The sequence below is a fragment of the Panthera uncia genome (assembly GCF_023721935.1).
Source record: "Panthera uncia isolate 11264 chromosome D3 unlocalized genomic scaffold, Puncia_PCG_1.0 HiC_scaffold_8, whole genome shotgun sequence".
NCBI lineage: Eukaryota > Metazoa > Chordata > Mammalia > Carnivora > Felidae > Panthera > Panthera uncia.
The window spans coordinates 16,175,038-16,196,550 of record NW_026057586.1 but is presented as its reverse complement, the minus strand read 5'-3'; the positions used below and the strand labels follow the sequence as shown (position 1 = coordinate 16,196,550).

The 21,513-nt window shown below is 47.7% G+C and overlaps 1 protein-coding gene across 1 annotated transcript in view; it reads right to left on the bottom strand.

Annotated features, from left to right (window-relative positions):
* Positions 1–21,513, bottom strand: part of CCBE1 (collagen and calcium binding EGF domains 1) — a 231,507-nt gene that overhangs the window by 154,447 nt on the left and 55,547 nt on the right. The window lies entirely within an intron of this gene.

Sequence of the window (21,513 nt, the reverse complement as noted above, 5' to 3'; positions counted from 1 at the left end):
CTTACCGGACATCTCTCACATGTTATAGGTAGCTCAAATTCAACAAGTCCAAGACTAATCAATCATCATTACCCAACCTCATTACCACTAATACGGCTACCTCCTTAGGAATTCTACATGCTAAAGAATGGTTCCATTATTCACCTAATAGACCAAAGCCAGACAAGCCACTCTGATCTCCTCCCTGTACTACACCAAGTACTACAGGTTCCACACACTTACTAGTTCTCCAGCCCTCATAGATCTTTCCATCCCTGCTGCCACCGTTTAGTCAAGGGCTTCCTACTTCCTGGCCTCATTAACCCTGAAGGTATCTTTACCTCCTATCACTTTCACTCTCCTCCTATCCATCCTTCATGCCATCAGATTTGATGGAGTAGATTGGCAAAGGCTTTTTCTGAAAGAGTCTAATATGAAACATTGCCAAAGCATGAATTTTCCAAAGCAGAAGTCACGCCAATCTACCCATAGAGGCAATGATCCAGTTATGGGGGGAGGGAGTGGCATAATATTTCAGCACGAATGGACAAGATTTCCACTTACTACCAAGAAAATATGAATGAGGGGCACCTGGGTGGCTCAGTGGGTTAGGCATCTGACAACAGCTCAGGTCATGATCTCCCGGTTCGGGAGTTCGAGCCCCGCGTCGGGCTCTGTGCTGACAGCTCAGAGCCTGGGGCCTGCTTCGGATTCTATGTCCTGCGCGCTCTCTCTGCCCCTCCCCCGCTGCACTCTTTCAAAAATAAACGTTAAAAAGATTTTTTTTTACATATGAAATATTTCCGCACAGTATTCTTTCTCCAACTTTGGGACATAGATACAATGGGATATCACAGGAAAGTGAAAGTAGGCTAAGTATCCGGGTCAACATGGATATAGCACATAAACCTAACATTGGGGGGGTGGGGAACAAAAGTCACATGATGATTTATGTGAAACTTAAAGACACGAAAAATAGTACTATGTGTCACTTACAGGATAAACACATAAGCAACAAAAGCATAAGGAATGTGTGGGAATAACAAATAACAAGGTTCAGGATCGTGGCTCTGTGTGGCTGGAATAGAGAGGGCTGAAATCAGGGAGATGACCAAGGGGTGTGTTAACCATTGAAATATTTCATATCAACCTGAGTGCTGGAAGGGCCTTCACTGTAGCATTGTTCTATACTTTTATATATATTAAGCAACGTATATAATACATATAATGTGTGTATGTATACACATATAGTGTTTACTAAATTGTGTGTGTATATATATTATTCAGAAAATTATTTAAAGGTAATTTCTAAAAACAGACCTTTTTATGCAAAGACCATCTAACACTGTCCTAAGCTCTGCTGCTCCCCACCCCTTCCTCTCAAAAAAAAAGCCACCCCGTAATCACGTTACAGACCAATATACCCCTAGACCAGAAAAGGATTTCCTAGACTCTGGCCGTAGGAAATCTCCTCCTCCGGCACTCGCTGATAAAATTTAGAAGCTAGAAGCACTCCCAGAATTGGGATACTGTGCTTTAACGGGATCGTTAGTGTTCATTTTCAGAAGGGCTTTTGTTTCATATGCACGTTACATAACTGCACCGGTCTGACCCGCCTGGGAACCGGGAAAGCAGCACTGGCGCCTCCAGCCGCTTCCTGAGAGGGCTCCAGGGCTCGCTCAGAAAATAATCCCACCGACCCCTAGAGGTGGACACACGAGCTGAGCCTCAGACGGAGACCAGAGGCGACAGGGCTCGTTCTCTGCAGAGCCAGCTAGCAAAGCGAATTCCGGCACACCGCTCCCCTTCCTCCCTACCGAAGTCCCTGGGGCAGGGGGGAGGGGGATTCATGAGCTGCCCGCAAGTGTTCAACACCAGACAACCCAAAGGGCCTCTTTATGCACAACAATCAACTTCTGACGAGCTCCCGAGCCAATGTTCTTTGACTCAGATTCACTCGGCTTTCTGAGTTGCTTTTTACTGTATAGGCCTCATGCTTTAGCACAAAGAGGAGGAGGAAACGAAACCGTCTGCGACAGCAGGCTTGTTTTCAGAGAACTGGAAGGTACCGAGACATCGACCGGTTGATCTCACAGCTGGCTCTGGCGCTTTCAACAGAACAAGGTAGTCTTACACTCAGGGCAGCCCGGCCATCAATGCATGTCCTTCGTCATTCATTAGGTGTCGCTCAGCTGGCATACTCAGCATCAACACTCCCTCCTTCCGGTGGAGGACTGGTGAGGACTCAGAACTTGAGTGATAACCCAGGAAAGGACCCCTAGGACACCTGCTTGAGGGTGACTGCTCTCTCGCGGCCCCTCCCCTCCGGGCACAGCTCAGAAGGAAACGCACAGCGACCAGACTTTTTCAGAAAGCAGAAAAACGATTCAAAATGCTCTCCAGCAGACACCCACGCTTGGGCAAAGCAGAAGGTTGCCAAAAAGCGTTTCTCTGAAGGCAGAAAGGTGGCCTTCGTGACACTGACCTAAAAGCTTCAAAAGTGAGCCTAGATCTTAGGCATCAAGTTCAGGCTCAAGTAGATGCTGACTCAAGTACACAGTCAACGGAGAAAACAGAGATCTAAAAAGTCTTAGGAGCAGGACAAGGTCTACCCGCTTGGCTGACTTAAAGCTATTCAGTCCGTGTGCTTTCGAGACCTGCTGGGATGTGACAGACTGCCGGGGCTCCGCGATTATTCGCATCCCTGGGTCTGCGGAGTCCTCCCCCCTCAGAATTCCTTCAATTCACCGAAAGCGGGGGCTGAACGAACACGTATTTTTGCTCACCTTTACCTTAAGAGCGACGGGGGCAAACCTCAAGCGTCGAGAGCTTAGTCAACCTTTTGGCAGAAGCAACCGTCCTTCAGACCACCTAACCCTCCATCAGTGCGCCGCGGACGTGCTCCAGAGGGGACCCTGGCCTTCCCTCCCGCCTCCTCCAGGCAGCAACCCCAGGGCTGTCAGAGAGGGTACAAGGACCACCCCAGCTGCCCTCCCTCTCCATCCTGGCCTGCCCAGAGGAGAGCCACCTAGCCGGCGATGCTGCCATCCCGTTCTTCCCGGGAATACAGCAGCAAGAAGGAAGGAAGGAAGGAAGGAAGGAAGGAAGGAAGGAAGGAAGGAGGAACAGGAAGAAGGAAGACTCATGGAGCTTGATTATTTGGCAGGCGCTGGGCTAAGGGGCCGAAGAAATGGAGGCCTGGACTGCCCTGATCAATTAGCCAAGTTCACACAGCCAACAAGTCACGGAGTCAAGACAGGAGCCCTGGTATTCTGAAGCCTTCTCCGCTGGGCCGTAGGAGCCACTGATGTAAAGGATTCTGAAAACGCCCATCCTGTGGTTCCCCTATAGAGGACGGTGGTTCAGGGCAAAGAACTCAAACCCAGTCAACCCAAGAGGTGGGCTTTTTCTTCCGTGTTTGTTTTGTTTTGTTTTTTTAACCTATCTGGGTGGGAAAACAAGACTTACCCAAAGAATTCGAGACTGTGGCAAGAGGGCATATAATTAAGTAAAATTATGCGGTATGGACTTTAAACCCTAAAGGAAGTCAGAGCAGACAGACCTCAAGGAAGCTTCCCGACTGGGGCCTGAGGCGAGGGGGTGCAGGGGGCGGGGGGTGGGGAACGACAGGAACAAACACCAGAGGCTGCACATACACACGCAGATAATCACATGACCCAGCGGCCAGCAGGGCACAGCTGTCATTAGTCGCCATCCACAGCGTCAAAATACAAACTTGTAGAGTACACTGGCTGTCAGTGCATTTCATGTTCTCCAGAGTGGTTTCTGGAACACTTAAAAATTCCAAAGTTACTTCTGAACTGGTCACTTTTAAAAGTTCACATTCAGGGCACCTGTGTGGCTCAGCTGTTCAGGCGTCTGACTTGATTTCCGCTCGGGTCATGAGCTCCCACTCGTGCTTGCCCTCGCTCAAAGTCAACTTACAAAAAAGTGAATGTTCAATGCGTTCAAGTTCACAAATTCAAATTTAAGTTCCCCTTACAAATCCATAGAGTGACGCTAACAATTCTTTTAAAGAGAAAGTTCACAAATGACGCTCTCTGAATGTTTTTAACCGCAGTCAGAAATTTTCAATCATCCGTTTTTAGAGTATGTCAACCACCTAACTCAGATTTTTCATTTAAAATTTCAATATAGGGGTGCCTGGGTGGCGCAGTCGGTTAAGCGTCCGACTTCAGCCAGGTCACGATCTCGCGGTCCGTGAGTTCGAGCCCCGCGTCGGGATCTGGGCTGATGGCTCGGAGCCTGGAGCCTGTTTCCGATTCTGTGTCTCCCTCTCTCTCTGCCCCTCCCCCGTTCATGCTCTGTCTCTCTCTGTCCCAAAAATAAATAAAAAACGTTGAAAAAATAAATAAATAAAAATTTCAATATAATCAGTTCTTAATGTCTCTCATTTATCCGTTAATTTATCAGTTTCCATGCTTGTAAACATGAGTCTAAAACCTTTTACTCGATTACCTATTTTAAATAGAAGCAAAAGAATTTTTCTCTCATAGGCAGCACTTTTATAATTTTAAATACCAACAATATTTGAGATAGCAAACGTATTTTTTGGTTTTGAGCCAAAAAATAATGTGATTTGCTTTTACTTAGCTCTTACTTGAACCTAAAACACACTTAATCCACTCAAGAAACAATCATGCCTTCCCAAATAATTTGAGTTTCCTTCCACACTAGCTTTGGGGCATTTTTTTTTTTTTTTTTTTTTTTTAAACTGGCTGGGTTTGCACCCTGGCCACAATCTGGAGCAGGAGACGCCCGGGGCAATTTTTCTCAGCGTCCCGTGTTATGGTTGTTAAATCAACACAACCCAGAAGGAATGGCCTCACAGCCCACATCCCTAGCCTTAAGTACCGGTTGCCTACGTCTTAATCCTGTAAGTCTGGACACCGGGATTGTAGCTAACTTCCTTCAAGCCGAGGCTGGAGGTTTCAGCTCTTTGGCTCTTACCCAGTCTTTCTCAAGGCTTTGTTGGCCTCTGTGGCCACAGTTCCAAAGTTGAGCGGATGACCGTTTTTCCTGACTTCCATTAACCTGATATAAAACGGGGTGACATTACCCCACCTAGGGGTCTCAGGGTTGCTCTCAGAACAAACGTTAATATGCGAGTCGTGGGTCTTAAGCACAGCACTGTCATATTCTGTTCCTGGCGGACGGCACAGCCAGATGTTCCAGCCAGAAACCCACGTCTTCAGTGACTCCTCTCCTCGGCACATCCAATTACAAACATCTGACAACCGTGCATCCAGTCTTCTTTGCCTCCTGTCCTCCCCCTCCACCTGCCCTACCTAGGACAGAGACTAGAGCCTTTCTCCGTCTTGATTAGAAGACTACCCCCAGTTCAGAGTCCTAACCCGTCTCCCCTGTAGATGTCCCCCACTCTGCCAAAGGGACCTCTGAACACACGGCTCTGCTGGGATCAACCACTGAGCTGTAAAACCCGACGTAGTTTCCTACTATCTACGGGGTCCTCCCTTTGGGATGTGCAAGGCTGTTCAAGGCTTTGCTTGCAGTTTCGTTCCCAGAATCCCTTGTTCTTGTTCCCCGACACCATGCTCACTCATGTCCTGCACTTTGGCCCACCCAATTCCTGCTGAATAGAACAGCCCTCTCTCTCCTCTCTTCCTCATTCCAGGCTCATTTCTAATGTCACCTGCACTAGTCAAGCCTTTCAAGATCAATTGTCAGAAAACCACAAAAAACACAAAAACAAAAACTCCCCTCTTACGTGTGTTTTCATTGCACTTGATCTACACGTTGGCCACATTAAGCTATAAATTTCCTAAGTAGGTACGAGCACATAGTCAGGAGCTGTTTTATTCTTTATCGACACAACACTCAGCATATTTAACCTGCCGCTTGTTCCACGAAGGAGGACGTTATTGTTGGTACAAAGTAGGTGCTAAATAAACGTCCTCCCCAACCCCACAGAGGTCACCTTAGAAGGCAAGATCCACACAGGAACTTTGTTTTGTTCACCGGCATAGCTACAACAGTGCACGTAAGCATTCGATATATGAAAAGGAAGAAACAAGAAGAAAGTTCCTTCAGAAGAAGGGGGATACCTTCTAAGGGGACTTTGGCAGTAAAAGGTTACTTCCAAACAACTACCACCATGGCCACATCAGGATCAAGAGAAAATTCTGAAGTCACAGAAACCAGACACAACCAAGCCCTGCTGTGTCCAACGAGGTAGAGATCATGTGAATGGGTGGCCTGGCCTGCCCCCACCCCAGCTAGCACACACCTGGCGCCTCCCTCACAACCCGAGGATCCTCGTGAGGGCGAGAGACCAGCTCTCAAGAATCTTCCAGAGCTGGACAACGTGGGCAGCCTTGGCCAACCAGCGAGGGCTGCTGTGGGGCCAGGGGAGCACGTGGTTAGACGGAGGAAGGGAAGAACATCGAGAGGACAGACTCGAGGAATGCTTGCCTTTGATGAAAAGTTGGCAACAATGGGGGGGGGGGGCTGGTGAGCCAGAAGAGGCTGAGAAGTGATGGCTAAAGCATTTATGGGAAACCCCAAATGTGGTCAACACGGGCTCTGAGGTGAGGGACTGGGGGGTTAAGCAGCACTATCTAAGATATTTGCAGAGTTGGATCCGTTTCAAGTCTAGACATTAAGAACATGAGGAAGGGAAGGGCTGCCCCTTTCCCCCTTCTTTGGGATTATGGCTCCCCAGGGAGGAAACGGGACACCCCCCACCCCTACCCCCGGGCTACAGGGAGGTAGTGCCATGATGGCTGGAGCTGACCTCTTGTGAAACTCCCTCCGAGGCTCCCAGCCAAATCCACTGCTTCAGTCCTGGCTCTTCCAAGGGCCCGGTCGCCTTCATCTTTCTCCCGCCTGGCACTAGACGCCTGGTGCATGGGAGACAGTCCGTTAAGGTTGGAGGGAGTCCAGGCTTGAACAAGTTGCATTCCGTTTCCCAGAAACGGATTCTTAACGTAATACCCGAAGAATTTCACACAATAGCCACAGCATGATGAAGGCGCTGCCGAATTTCATTTCGAAGTCCACTCAGAGAGAAGGCTTGGGTTTTCATCCCAACCCTGCCACGAACTGGGTAACGCTGGGCAGGTCGGTACACCTCAGCCCAGGCTTTAACTTTCACGGGTGCTGAGGCTAAGAGAACAGGGTCCCTCTGGTCTGGTTCTCAGGGCAGATGGGAAGCCTCTGATTCTCAAATGTGGCTGCACAAACCTAGCTGTCCAGTTTCCCCCAGACCCAGACGTTAAGGACCTTTGGGAGTGGAGCCCGGGCATTGGCATTCCTAAAAGCTGCCCCGGTGATTCTAACACACAGCCAGAGTCGGAATTTACAACGCAACGGCAAGGGCAGGGAGGCCCAAGATAATTACCGGAGCGTTGCTTCATGCGATTGGGGGGCGGGGAAAGGAGGGTGAAAGAATTGTTCTGGCACCGCCTTAGAATCAGGCACCACTTGCTTCTCGCGCATTTCCCATCGCTCCCCGCACACTTTTAACACCAGAGGAGGAGTTACTGGATGCCTCAGGTACACTTCTGAAACGCTTACGGGTTTTGGTCTGAGATTCTCTGTTCAGCAAAACGACCTGTGAAGGTGGCACGCGCGTTACCATAAGCCCAGCCTTTGGCAAGGACATCACCTGAGCACATGCTGCTCAGACCGAAGGTCGGGGGCTGAGAAAGAACAGGAAACCTGAGAAGGGTGATTTAAAATGAAGAGAAATGCAATTTTCCATCAGAGCTGACTGCCTTTGACCAAGAGCAGGTCACAGGGCAGAGGAGGGAGGATGAAAGGCAGAGGCAAACACCACTCCGAGGGATTTCTTCTAGAGGCCTTCCCCCCCCCCCCCCCCGCCATGAGCTGAAAAGCAATGCCTGTGTTGCCCTGGCCGGTGTCTGACTCCCACCAACATCTTTCCCTGGAAAATTCTGCCATCAGGTTTTTCGTTTTTAGGCTCACGAGGCATCCATGTTAGCAGACACATTTTTCAAGACAATACTTCTGACTTGGGGATTAGTCTGCTCCGATCTGAGCCACGCTGACATTGGGGCCTCCACATGTGAATGTGCTCTTATTTGATCCATTGCCCCCACCCCCCACCCCGCCCGCCGAGAAGGTTCCAAGGCACCGTGCCTGCAGTAATCAAATCAGTATGTGACTTCCACGTCATGCAGAATTAATCAGACATGATAAATTAACAGATGGATCGTATTTTATAACTTACCTCAAAGAGATAAAGTGGATCTAGGATCCCTAATTAAAAATCTAAGATAACCGGGGCGCCTGGGTGGCTCAGTCAGTTAAGCGTCCGACTTCGGCTCAGGTCATGATCTCATGGTTCGTGGGTTTGAGCCCCACATCGGGCTCTGTGCTGACAGCTCAGAGCCAAGAGCCTGCTTCAGATTCTGTGTCTCCCTCTCTCTTTGCCCTTCCCCCACTCCCACTCTGTCTCCCTCCATCTCAAAAATAAACATTAAAAAATTTTTTTAAAAAAATCTAAGATAACCAATTTGAACCATGATTCTGTATTGAAGTTAAATGTCCCCATAAACGAGGATTGATTTCCTACATTAGTTTTGTGGTGGTTTATGTGCAATTTAAAGATATCAAATTTGGTGCAGCCAACTCCTGTCCCCCCAAGTCTGTGTGACTTTCAGAAATCTACATCCATTATGTCCTTAGAAAAGTTCCCCTTTGAACTAGACCTTGAGGGATATTAAATGGTGTCTTTCCTTGGGATGAAAGAAAGGGCTGAGAATCATCACGTGCCTATGAACTACTGATGTTTTTAAAGCAATAGTTTAATTTCAGATGGAAACTTTTTGTATTTTATGCAAGGTAGAGAGTCAGAATGAACAAACACTACCCCAGCTATTATCGTGTGAAAGTTACTTGATTTCAATGTTATGGGACTATTAAACATTCATAATTACACATAAGGGTTTTATCCTGTTGTTAGCATTAAAAATTTTTTCCATCAGTAAAGAAGGATGGAAAATACTTGAAAATCTTAAATATGTATCAGCCCCAAAGAATCTGTTTACCTCAAAAGCACAAATGATTTAAATCATACTAGAAATGATGTCATCATGTAGTACATGTTTTTCTAAATCCTAAAGTTTCAAAAATATTTTACTTTTCCCTCAATGTCTAGTTATTTAGACTATCACATGAGAATGCGTACTAATTTTCCAAACTGCAAGCCAATTGTTCCAAAACTACACATTAATTCTGCATTAATTTGTGATAATTGCTACTATATATTAAAGGATGAAGTATCTCTGATTTGTCCTGCTCAAGTTTTAGGAGCTATTTTTAATATAATTTGTTGACAAGTTAGCTAACATACAGCATATACAGCGCGTTCAGGGCTTCGGGAGTAGATTCCCATGATTCACTGCTTATATTCAACACCCAGTGTTCACCCCAACAAGTGCCCCCACTCGGTGCTCATCACCCATTTCCCCTCCTCTTCACTCCTCCCATCAACCCTCAGTCTGTTCTATTTAAGAGTCTCTTAGGATTTGCCTCCCTCTCTGTTTGAAACTATTTTTTCCCCTTCCCTTCCCCCATGGTCTTCTGTTAAGATTCTCAAATTCCCCATGAGTGAAAACACAGGATATTTGTCTTTCTCGGACTTCTTTCACTTAGCATAATATCCTCCAGTTCCATCCATGTTGTTGCAAATGGCAAGATTTCATTCTTCCTTATGGCGGAGCAAGATTTCATTGGGTGAAACACATCTTTATACATTCATCTACTGATGGACACTTGGGCTGCTTCCATTATTTGATTCTTGTAAATAACGCTGCAATAAACACAGGGATGCACATAGATTTTCAAATTCATGTTTTCGTTTGTCTTTGGGTAAATAGTTGTGGAGTTAGCGGATCATAGAGTAGTTCTATTTTTAATTTTTTGAGGAACCTCCATACTGTTTTTCATAGTGGCTACACCAGTTTACATTCTCACCAACAGTTCAAGAGGTTTTTCCTCCCACAACCTGGCCAACATTTTTCTTTTTTAATTTTAGTCATTCTGACAGGCATGAGGAGCTATTTTGCAATTCAGATTTGCAATTCCCTGATGAACGACGATGAGTATCTTTTCATGTGTCTGTTGGCTATCTGGAAAAGTGGCTACCTAGGTCTTCTGCCCATTTTTAAATTGGATTGTTTTTTGGTGTTGAGTTACAGAAGTTCTTTATGTATTTTGGATACTAACCATTGGATAGGTCATTTGCAGATATCTTCTATTAAGCTGTCTTAGTTTTGTCGACAGTTTCCTTTGCTGTGAAAAAGCTTTCTACTTTGATGTAGTCCCAATTTTTTGCTTTTGTTTCTCCTGCCTCAGGAGACGTATCTAGAAAAATGTTGCTATGGCCAACGCCAGAAAAATTACTGCCTGTATTCTCTTCTGGGATTTTTATGGTTTCAGGTCTCACATTTAGGTCTTTAACCCATCCAAATACTAACCAGGCCTGACCTTGCTTAGCTTCTGAGAGCAGATGAGATCAAGTGTGTTCAGAGTGGGAGGGTTACAGACAAGGTCTTTAATCCGTCTTGAGTTTTTGTGTATGGTTTAAGAAAGTTTTCCCAACACCGTTTGCTGAAGAGACGGTCTTTTTCCCCACTGCTATCCTTGCCTCTTTTGTCAAAGATTGACCACATAATCACGAGCTTATTTCTGGGCTCTCTATTCTGCTCCATTGGTCTATGCATCTTTTTCTGCCAGTACTATACTGTTTTGATTACTACAGCTTTGTAGATCTTCTATCTGGAACTGTGCTATCTCCAAGTTTTGTTCTGGACTGCATGGATCCTGGAGATTGCTTTAGGGAGTATGGACATTATAACCATATCCATTCTCCCAATCCACAAACATGGAATATTTTTCCATTTGAATAAAGAAATTGAAAATGATATAACCAATGTTTTATAGTTGTCAGATGACAGCCCTTTCACCTCTTTGGTTAAGTTTATTCCTAAGTTTTTTGTTTTTTTTTTTTCCTTTGGTGCAACTGTGAACAGGACTGTTTTCTCTGTCACTTCAAGATTAGCATATAGAAAGGCATCACATCTCTGTATATTGGTTTTGTATCCTGCATTCTTAGGAGTTCCTTTACCAGGTCTAGTAGTTTTTGGGTGGAGTCTGGAGGATTTTCTATATATAGTATCAAGTCATCTGAAAATAGTGAAAGTTTTACTTCTTCTTTACCTATTTGGATGCCTTTTCTTTTTCTTGCCTGACTGCTGTGGCTAGGATTTCCAACACTATGTTAAATAAAAGTGTCGAGAATGGACATCCTTGTCTTGTTCCTGATCTTAGGTGGAAAGAGCTCAGTTTTCCACCATTGAGTATGATGTCAGCAGTGGTTGTTCATATATTGCCTTTATGTTGAAGTGTGTTCCCTCCAATCCTTCTTGGAGGGTTTTTATCATGAATGGAAATTGTATTTTATCAAATGCTTTTTTGTGTCTCTACTGAAATGATCACGTCATCTCTTCTCTTGCTGTATCATGTTGATCTGCAAATATTGAACCAGCTTGCATCACAGGAATCATTCCCACCTGATTGTGATGAATGATTTACTATGTTGTTGGATTCAGTTCGCTAGTATTTTGTTGACAACTTTTGCATCTATGTTCAGAGACAATGGCCTATAGGTCTTTTTGTAGTGTGTCAGGTTTTAGGTAGAAGGGTAATGCTGGTTCTGGAATAGTTTGAGAACAAAACAGGTGTTAACTCTTTAAATGTTTGGCAGAAACAGATGGCTATGAAGCCATCTGGTCCTGGACTTTTGCTTTTTGGGAGTCTTTTTGATTACCAGCCACAAAACTGAGTCAGTAATCCGTCTGGTCAAATTTTCTATTTCTTCCTCACATCAGTTTTGGGAAGTTCTGTTTCTAGGAATTTACCCATTTCTTCTAGGTCGTCCAGTTTGTTGGCCTACAATTTTTCATGATTTTTTCATACTACTTTGTAGCTCTCTATGGTTTCGGTGGTTCTTTCCATTTGACTTTTTGAAGAGTCTGACTAGAGGTTTATCAATTTTGTTGATCATTTCAAAGAACCAGCTCCTGGTTTCACTGATCTGTTCTATTGTTTTTTAAGCTTCTATTTCATTTATTTCTACTGTAGTCCTTGTTTTCTTCCTTCTACTTTGTTCTTTCTCTAGCTCCCCTAGGTAGAAGGTTAGGTTGACTGGGATTTTTCTTGCTTCTTCAGGTAGGCCTGTATTGCTATAAACCTCTATCTTCGAACCACTTTTGCTGCATCCCAAAGATTTTGAACCACTCATTGTGTTTTGTCTCCATGTATTTTTTATTCCAATTTCTTGGTTGACCCACTGTTTACTAGCATGTTATTTAACCTCCAAGTATTTATGTTCTTTCAAGATTCTTTCCTACAGTTGATGTCTAGTTGATAGCATGGTGATTGGAAAAAATGCCTAGTACGACCTTTTTTTTTTTTTTTTTAATTTATTGAGACTGGTGTTGTAGCCTAACCTAGGATCTAGAGACTGTTCTGTGTGCATTTGAGAACATGTATTCTGTTTTAGAATGGAATGTTCTGAATATTTCTGTTAAATCCAGCTGGTCTCGTGTGCCATTCAAAGCCACAGTTTCCTTTGTTGATTTTGTTTGACGACCTACGTAAGTAGGATGTTAAAGTCCCCCACTATTATTGTATGACTATTGATTTCTTCATGTTTGTTATTAGCTACTTTGTGCATGTGGGTGCATAAATATTTACAATTATTATGCCTCACTGGATTGTTCCCTTTATGATTATACAGTGTAAAGGCATACCAATTCCTTTAAAACAAGCAAACTAAGCTGGTAGGGAATTTATGATAGAAAGCTGATGAGGGAAAGCCCTTGTTCACTATCCCATTATACATTTGTACAGCTTTTAGCTTTTATCCTTGTAAGCTAAGCCTCGAGAGGGGCAGGGGAAAGAGTAAGGACGACACCCTTGCAGAGAGAGAGATATGCACCTGCACTTGTGCACACACATGAACCCTCCCCCCCCCCACCCACATTGGGCACTGTGAGAACCTTGACACCAGCCTTCCCACATGACTTAAAGGTCTCCCCCTCCCCCTTCACTTCTGGCCTTGGTGCTTCTACATTCTTTACTCTCTTCCAGCGTCCTGTTGCTAAAAGGAGAAATCCACTTCTCCTAGGACTTTCTGGGGGGATACAGCTGGCTGGAGGGAAAGAACTTCCGAGGGGCTGGAAAGGCTTCAATTTGCAGGGCTAGATCTCCCCCCTCTGCAGTGTGGCCAGCGTCCTGAGGATTTCCAAAGAAAAAGCCGAGACCCTTATGACTTTAAATGGATGCTCTCTTGGTTTTTCATCTCCATAGGACTGTGCAAATCCGGACACCGTATTTGGCAGGATCCCAGCTTGGTTGCAAATGGGAAGGGTTTCTAGAATAGTGTTCCTGCCATCGGCCAGGCCTGTCGGGGCAAACAAACTTCAATGCACTGTGTAAAACAGAAATAAAGCAGGAATGAGGTGGTAGTGATAGAGTCTACCAGTTCAGCAGCTCAAGGCGTGGCAAAATCGTCACACTTTCCTCAGACGGGCATCCCAAGATTCTGGAACAATACACACCCTGGTGTCGGGGACCCATGGGCTGCTGAGAAATGATGCATCACTCAACAGCGCACCTGTCCTGCTACTTAGCTCTGAAACGAGCAGCCAAACACAAACCCCACGCACGCGCAGATCAAGCTGCGTTAACCGGAAAAAGGGGCTTCTCAAGGCTACACTTGGGCTGAAGGTGTTGAGGTGAACAGCCCATCGGGGCAAGCTGCATCAGCCACCCATTCCTCTGGGACTCGGGCCTGGACAGTCCTCTCTCTGGAGGTCACCACCACCTGACAAAGTGCCTTGGGGCTGCTGGAGTCACAGGTTTGCCTTCAAGACTTCTCAGGGGAGCGGCTCAGAGAACACGCCAGTGCGTGTAGAGACAGAGGCGCGATACGTCCAGGCCAAGCATCTTCCACACGCCTCACGTTACACAGGTCGTGACCAGATCCGAACCAGGAAACGGGGGTTCTGTCCATCTTCCAGGGGAGCAAAGAGGCTCAGAGAAGCAAGAAACCGGTCAAAGCCACGGTGCTGGTGAGTGAACTCCCATGTCCCACTCTCCAAATCTCCTCCGTCCTGTTGTCATTTGCACGGCCCAAGCCCCCAGATGAAAGAGGACATGGCCGCTACCCCTTTGTTCTTGGCCTTTACCGTCAGAACCATCAGCCGAACCCGTGGGGAAATGGCCACGTTAGATGACCGGCAGGAGGCAACTCGGACGTCACCCTTGATTACGGAGTCCAGCTCTGGACTTCACGGCCCGTGGACGCGAGCCTCTGGCACGACTCAGAAGGCCCGTGACCGCGGCGCGGACAAGTCTGCCTGAACGCATCCCCTCCCCCTCGGAGACCGACAAACCAGAGCCCAGCTTCGTCCGGCTTCTCTCCGCCTCCTCTGTACCTGCCCACCTGTTTCCCAGGTCAGGCCTTCACCCGTTGTGCTCTCTTCCGTGGCCAGCTGCGGGGGTGCCTCCTGCCCATTACCCAAGAGGGCCTTCCCAGGCCGGGCCCCCACAAGGCCACCCACGTCGAGTCCCGGACAGATGAAACAGCGTGCACGTCCCTCTGTCCGATCGGCCCAAACGTGCAACCACACCACACAGCTGCGGAAGTTCAACACTCCTCACGTCTGTCACAACTTTGGGGGAGCTCATCTGCGGAAATTATCTTCCCAGGCTGCAACGTGCTAAGCATTCTCACGAGGCGCAACTCTTGGTTTAGGTTTAAGAGTCCAACGTTATTCCGAAGGCCAAATCTGATCAAAGAGCAAGCAAGCAAGACCGGGAGGCGAAAGGCAGCACGCACACAGGAGGCAAGCTCACTGCCTTTGCGGGTCACAGCTTCCACCGCCCGTTAACAGCTGCCATTTGGTGGGCACTCAGCTCTACTCCTGAGCAGGGGAACACTGCCGCCGCTCTCCCGTTTTGCAGAAGGGAACGGAGTCATGGCAGGTGGGCGAGGCACAAAACTAAAATGGCAGAGCAAATGGTCCGAGTCAGCTGTCTTTTATCCCACCAGCCGTGCTCTCTGCACGGGTCACCCCGTTTCCTACTGAGCAAACTCTGCATAAGGACAGGGTGGTCATCCTGGGCCACGACTCCGAGGGACCACGCCCACGGAACACGCGAAGCCACCTAGCACACAGACAGCAACGGGCTCTAAGCTCCAGGGTTCCTCCCGTGCGTGCTAGGAGCCCATCGACAACAGGAAAGCAGCACTCTCGCCTTTGTTGTCGTTTTGCCTTCAAGCGGGACCCCGGAAGGTTGTTTACCAGTGATTGTTTATGATTCCCTCCACATCCACCAGCAGCCACACAGAGGGGCGAGCCTGAGCTCAGGAAGACATGGCCGGCTTTTAAGGACACACATAAATTCAAAGGCATGCCTGATTGTGCAATTAAAAAAAAAAAAACAACCCCAAAAACTGAAAATAGAAGAAAGTCACGAGCAGCTCCTCACTTTGGGAGAGAGGAGCCAAGGCTGTCAAAATGAATTGTGTGGTTTTCATTAAACATGTTCCCTCATACACAAAGACCCAAACCACAAGGCCGATAGGAATAACTGGTTCCAAATGACAGGGGCTGACGGACTGAACTTAGTAGCAGAATTACCTTTCTGCACAAAAAGGAGGGTGGTCTGGCCAGAGCTGCTAGAATTGCAATTCAAGACGACGTTTCTCAGAGCTCCTGGTCGAGAAGCGCTTTGCAACTCTAGCTGCCCTTACTCTCCACTGCAAGGCTGGAAGAGAACGTTATTGCTATTTCCTTTTTCACTGGCCAGACTTTAACATCTCAGCCCCAAATTCTCTCCAGCCTGCGACAGGACCATTCCAAGGCCGTGGTAGAACGTTTGGGGCTCAGTTACAAGGCCATCTTGGCGCGGAGACGGGGCGGTGGGGTTGTAAGGCTGGGAGTAAGAACGTAGGCATCACTCCTGAAACCTGCAGATTTGAGTCGTTGTCTAAGGTTTTGAGAGAGAGGTTTGGGATTGTTGGAATATCAACATCTAGTGAGCACAAGTTCCCAACCTCCACATACTCCGGGGACTATGAATAAAATAACGAAGTTTGGCTTCCTGATGCCAACGCAGGAGGCCGAGTCCAGTCTAAGTACTGTCACGGAGGGGTCGGCCCCACGCGAAAACAGGATGACGAAGGACAGAGTGGCGCTCAGCCTCTCAGGAGCACGGGCACACGGCCACAGTGGTTTCAAGCCCGCCAGGCTGTTTGAACATAGCTAAGCAGCAAAAAAAAAAAAAAAAAAAAAACAAGGAGCCTCAGACAAGCTCAGACAGACTCGCTCCCAGCCCGTGGCAACGTCGGCCGGGTCGCCACCTCCCCAGGCTTCATCAGTGTTGAGCAAACCTCGGTCATTCCTGTAACCGCCCACGCTACTAGGCGGTTAACTTTATCATCCACTGAACTTAGGAAGCGAACACACAATCGTGGGTAAAGAAAACAGTACGTGGTTCTAGGCTGATGGTTCTTACCCACGGCCATATGCTGGGTACACAGGTACCATCCACACAGCAGAATCTCTGGGGGGTGGGGGGCAGGGGCCTCGGGACCAAGGCATCCGTGATTTCATCCCCCAGGTTGAACACCAGTGTCACCAACTGAAAGGTGTGCTATTAACAGAGGGGAAGAGCAACACGGGGGGAGTCAAACTGCAGCCAGATGCCAGCGTCTACGGGGGGCTTTGGAGACTCACAGCTTTGCAAAGGAAAAGAACGTCTGGAGAGTGAACCACCTTGCCATCTGAGTCAACATTCTTGAACTGGTGGGGGGGCGGAGGGGGAGGTGATTTGGGAATTTCTGAAGCACCTTCCAACAGAGATCTGAAGTTAGTCATTGTGGCTGACGGCGAGTTAACAAGGAAAGGAGCTCGCTTTGGCAGCACATTTACAAAAAAAAAAAAAAAGGGGGGGGGGTTAATAGCGGGGGGCTAAAATGTTGTGTGCAAGTGTCAAAGCCCAGAACTGGACACCCCTAAGGATGCCCCATGGACAAAGGAACTGGGGACATTTAGTTTATCCAATCTTAGTATCTATTCCACACCCACGCAGTCAGGTCTTGAAAAGATAGTCCTATAGAGAAGTTAATTCTAAAAGTGCCCCCTCAAAGTACATTTGAAGAATCCCAGGGTAAATCCTGGAGTAAAAGTTAGGCCATTTCTCCACGCGTTCCTTTTGAAAGTTCGAGCTGTCCTTGAGGTAAAATGTCCCTATGGAAGCATTTTTTTTTCAGGACCCAGAGGAGAAATGAAGGTGGCTGACGCTCCATTTCTAGGGACAGGATAAGGAGGAGGAGGGGACAATGACAATAGGGACACTTAACATTTACTGAGCTTACACTAGTATCCAGGCACTCCGAACACAATATTTTTTTAACATTTATTTTTGAGAGAGAGACCGAACATGAGCAGGGGAAGGGCAGAGAGAGGGGGAGACACAGAAGCTAAAGCAGGCACCAGGCTCTGAACTGTCAGCACACAGCTCCACGTGGGGCTCAAACTCACAAACTGCGGGATCATGACCTGAGCCAAAGTCGGGCGCTTAACCAACTGAGCCACCCAGGCGCCCCTACAAACACTTTTAATACGGAAAACACTGCAAGAGGACGGATCTGTTCTAGGCGTGGTCCTAAGAATAACAATGAGGTAGCCATTATCTCCATTTTATAGAAGAGGCAACTGAGGCCCAGGGAGGCTGAGCAACTCGGTCAAGGTCACAGAGGGAGGGAGCAGTGGAGCAGGACTGGCTCTCGGACCATCTGACTCCAGAATCTGTGCTCTTACCTGCTGCCACCTGCACATGAATCTCAACTCACGTCCTCAAAAGAGCCCTATAAGTGCAGTCAATGCGCCCATTCTACAGACAGGAAAATTAAGAGCCACAGGGCTTATGGGCTGGGGTTTTGTACTGTGCTGGTCTGCAATCTGCACTTTTTTTTCTTAGAGACCGAGGGGAAGTGTGCTCGATGCCACAACCCTAGGATCATGACCTGAACCGAAATCAAGAGTCAAGCGCTCAACCTACGGAGCCACCCAGGGGCGGGGGGGCAAGGAAGCTGCACTCGCCACACGCTCCTGCCTCTCCTCCTGCTTCGCAACCACTCATCCTGTTCCTACAGAGCAACCCTCTCATCGTCTTCCTTTTGAAGAATCCCCATTTCAGAGAAGCCCAGAGCAGACCTCTGTCACTGATTAAGTTCAGCAGTCCGTGCTCGTTCGGGGTGAAGACGACAGATTTCGGTCCATTCCTTGTCACGTTGATGCGAATACGTTTCCCAGAATGCCACACATACGACGACACGTCGTCCCTGCTTGGAGTGGACGCAGGCGTAATCCATCTCGAGCTCTTGAAATCTCAGGAACTAGGAGGGGAAAAGTTCCAAACTTCTCTGAAGCGGTCGAGGTTTTTACAAAAGGAATACGAAAGGTTACTAAAGCAGCTAAGTTCTTTTGAGAAAAGCGTTATTTCCTTAGCTTATATAGCATTCTACAGCCTGTTCTGTTGTCCTTCGGTTGTCAGAGCAGGTATCCTCGGCTCCTCCCCCAAGAGAGGTGTTCAAGCCTTCATCCCCCAGAGCCGGGAATAGGACCTTACTTGGAAATAAGGCCTCCGTAGACACAATCAAGTTGAGGTCATGCGAGATCCAGGTGGGCCCTGATCCAATGCCTGCTGTGCCTCGAAGAGGGACATTTGAACTCAGCCACCAAGACCCACGAGGCGGCCAGGTGACAAAACAGGCAGATGGGAGTACCACAGCCGCAGCCACCAGGGATCCACGACCGCCAGCAGAGGCTACAAGCGGCGAGGACAGACCCTTCCCTGCAGACGCCTTGCCTTCACACTTCAGGTCCCCGGAACGGGAGGCGAAGTTTCTGTTGTTTTAAGCCACCCAGTTTATGGCATTACAGCAACTCTAGGAAATGGATACAGGTATATACTGGAAACTATACCTGAAAGTGGATTAAAATGCCAGACTTGGACCTGTATCTCTGGGGGAGGATATTTTCAATGATCACCACACAAAGGGGAGTCAAGCGGAAGCCGGGATTTTTCGCTGGAAAAGGAGACAGGAATAAGAACCCAGTGCTAGGAATTCACCCAAGGGATACAGGAGTACTGATGCATATAGGGGCACTTGTACCCCAATGTTTGTAGCAGCACTCAACAATAGCCAAATTATGGAAAGAGCCTAAATGTCCATCAACTGATGAATGGATAAAGAAATTGTGGTTTATATACACAATGGAATACTACGTGGCAATGAGAAAGAATGAAATATGGCCCTTTGTAGCAACGTGGATGGAACCGGAGAGTGTGATGCTAAGTGAAATAAGCCATACAGAGAAAGCCAGATACCATGTTTTCACTCTTATATGGATCCTGAGAAACTTAAACCCATGGGGGAGGGGAAGGAAAAAAAAGAAAAAAAAGAGGTTAGAGAGGGAGAGCACCAAAGCATAAGAGACTCTTAAAAACCGAGAACAATGGGGCGCCTGGGTGGCGCAGTCGGTTAAGCGTCCGACTTCAGCCAGGTCACGATCTCGCGGTCTGTGAGTTCGAGCCCCGCGTCAGGCTCTGGGCTGATGGCTCAGAGCCTGGAGCCTGTTTCTGATTCTGTGTCTCCCTCTCTCTCTGTCCCTCCCCCGTTCATGCTCTGTCTCTCTCTGTCCCAAAAATAAATAAACGTTGGAAAAAAAAAAAAAAACCGAGAACAAACTGAGGGCTGATGGGGGGGTGGGAGGGAGGGAAGGGCAGGTGATGGGCATTGAAGAGGGCATCTTTTGGGATGAGCACTGGGTGTTGTATGGAAACCAATTTGACAATAAATTTCATATATTAAAAAAAAAAAAAACAACCCGGTGCTTTTTCTTTTCTTGCCTTCTCAGAATAAAATGCATTTTTCTATACAGTTTTTCTTCCACTCCCGATTCCCCTACCCTCAAGTGACACGAGGTGATGGGAGGGGGGAAAAAAAAAAACTGCCTTCAGGCTCTTCAAACTTAAGTACACACAGTTCCAGGGAAGACTGCTCTGTATCTGCCCACGTCAACAGTCCAATCCACGCTCTGGGCCAACAGCACTGTCATGGCCAATCCCGGAGCATGTCGTGAACATCCTGTTTTTCTGTCAAGTCCACAACTTTGCGGAAGAGATGGCCGTCACAAGACCAGATGGGCTGAAGCACGTTCTGAGACACAGGGCCAAGCCCTGGGCCAGCTCTGCTCTGAGACCTAATCTAACTGGAGACAGCTTGGTGGGAAAGCCCTTCATCCGGGCACCCGGTCCTCACCCCAACCCCCATGTGACCAAGCGCCTACTCACCTCCGCGCAGGTGTCCAACAGCCCTCCCTCCCGAACACAGCATGGTCTTCGTTTCGGTTCAGGTCACCATCTTGGGGTCTGGGGGAGCAAGCCCCGTGTTGGGGTCTGTGCTAACAGGACAGAGCTTGCTTGGGATTCTCTCCCAATCTCCCTGCCCCTCCCCTTGCTTGTGCACTCTCGAAATAAACTTTAAAAAAAAAAAAAAAAAAAAAAAAACCCTCTCCAGTGGCTCCCGTCTCTCTCAGACATGGCTCACGTGGCCCTCTGACATCATTTCCCACCTGCTCACGACACTCAGGCCGCCCTTCCAAATTTCACCTCTTCCTCTCCCTGCCTAGTCGTTAATAAGGTTCTGGGCCAAAGGACAGGCTGTTGGTCTGAAAGGGGGTGGGGGATAGAAAAAAAAAAACTCCATCAAAATTCCAGAAAGGAAGCCTACTTTCTGTTTTGCGATGCCACGGATGGAACACACTCCACCTGCCCACCAAGATCCATCTGTAGGAGGAAACAGAAGTTCCCCAAGGCCCGGGGATGTGTAAGCCAGCCACTGCGTGCAGATCTGGGACAGCAACTCAGACTCCAGCCTCTGCCTACATGAGGCTCCTTGAGATAAAAGGAGGCAGGCCGCCAACAAGCTGCTGGCAAGAAGACGACATTTATTCAAATTGATTATTTGAAAGCCTTTTGGGGAAAAGAGTCATTTAATCTTTCTTCATAAACAGTCCTTTTTATAGCACATTTGCGCTGAGATCATAGAGTAACGTGAAATGTGTTTGCTGTTCCCTTTCTCATCGTTAAGGCTGGAGAGATGGCAATTTGTTACGGTCCTGTGCCACTGGAGAACAGACTACACCCAAAGCGTCAAGCTTAAAACCGCCACCATTTACCCGGTCTGACGCTTTGGTGGGTCAGGGAAGTCAGGCAGGGTTCAGCCGGGAGGTTCTTCGGTCCCACCTGGCATGCAGTTCCTTGGATTCACTCCAGGGGTAGATGGTCTGGGCTGAAGGATCCTGAGCCAGCTGCACGATAATACTTTAACAGGAAGGGCTGGGCTCATCTGGGACAGTCCACCACAGCCCTTGAAGGTGGCCT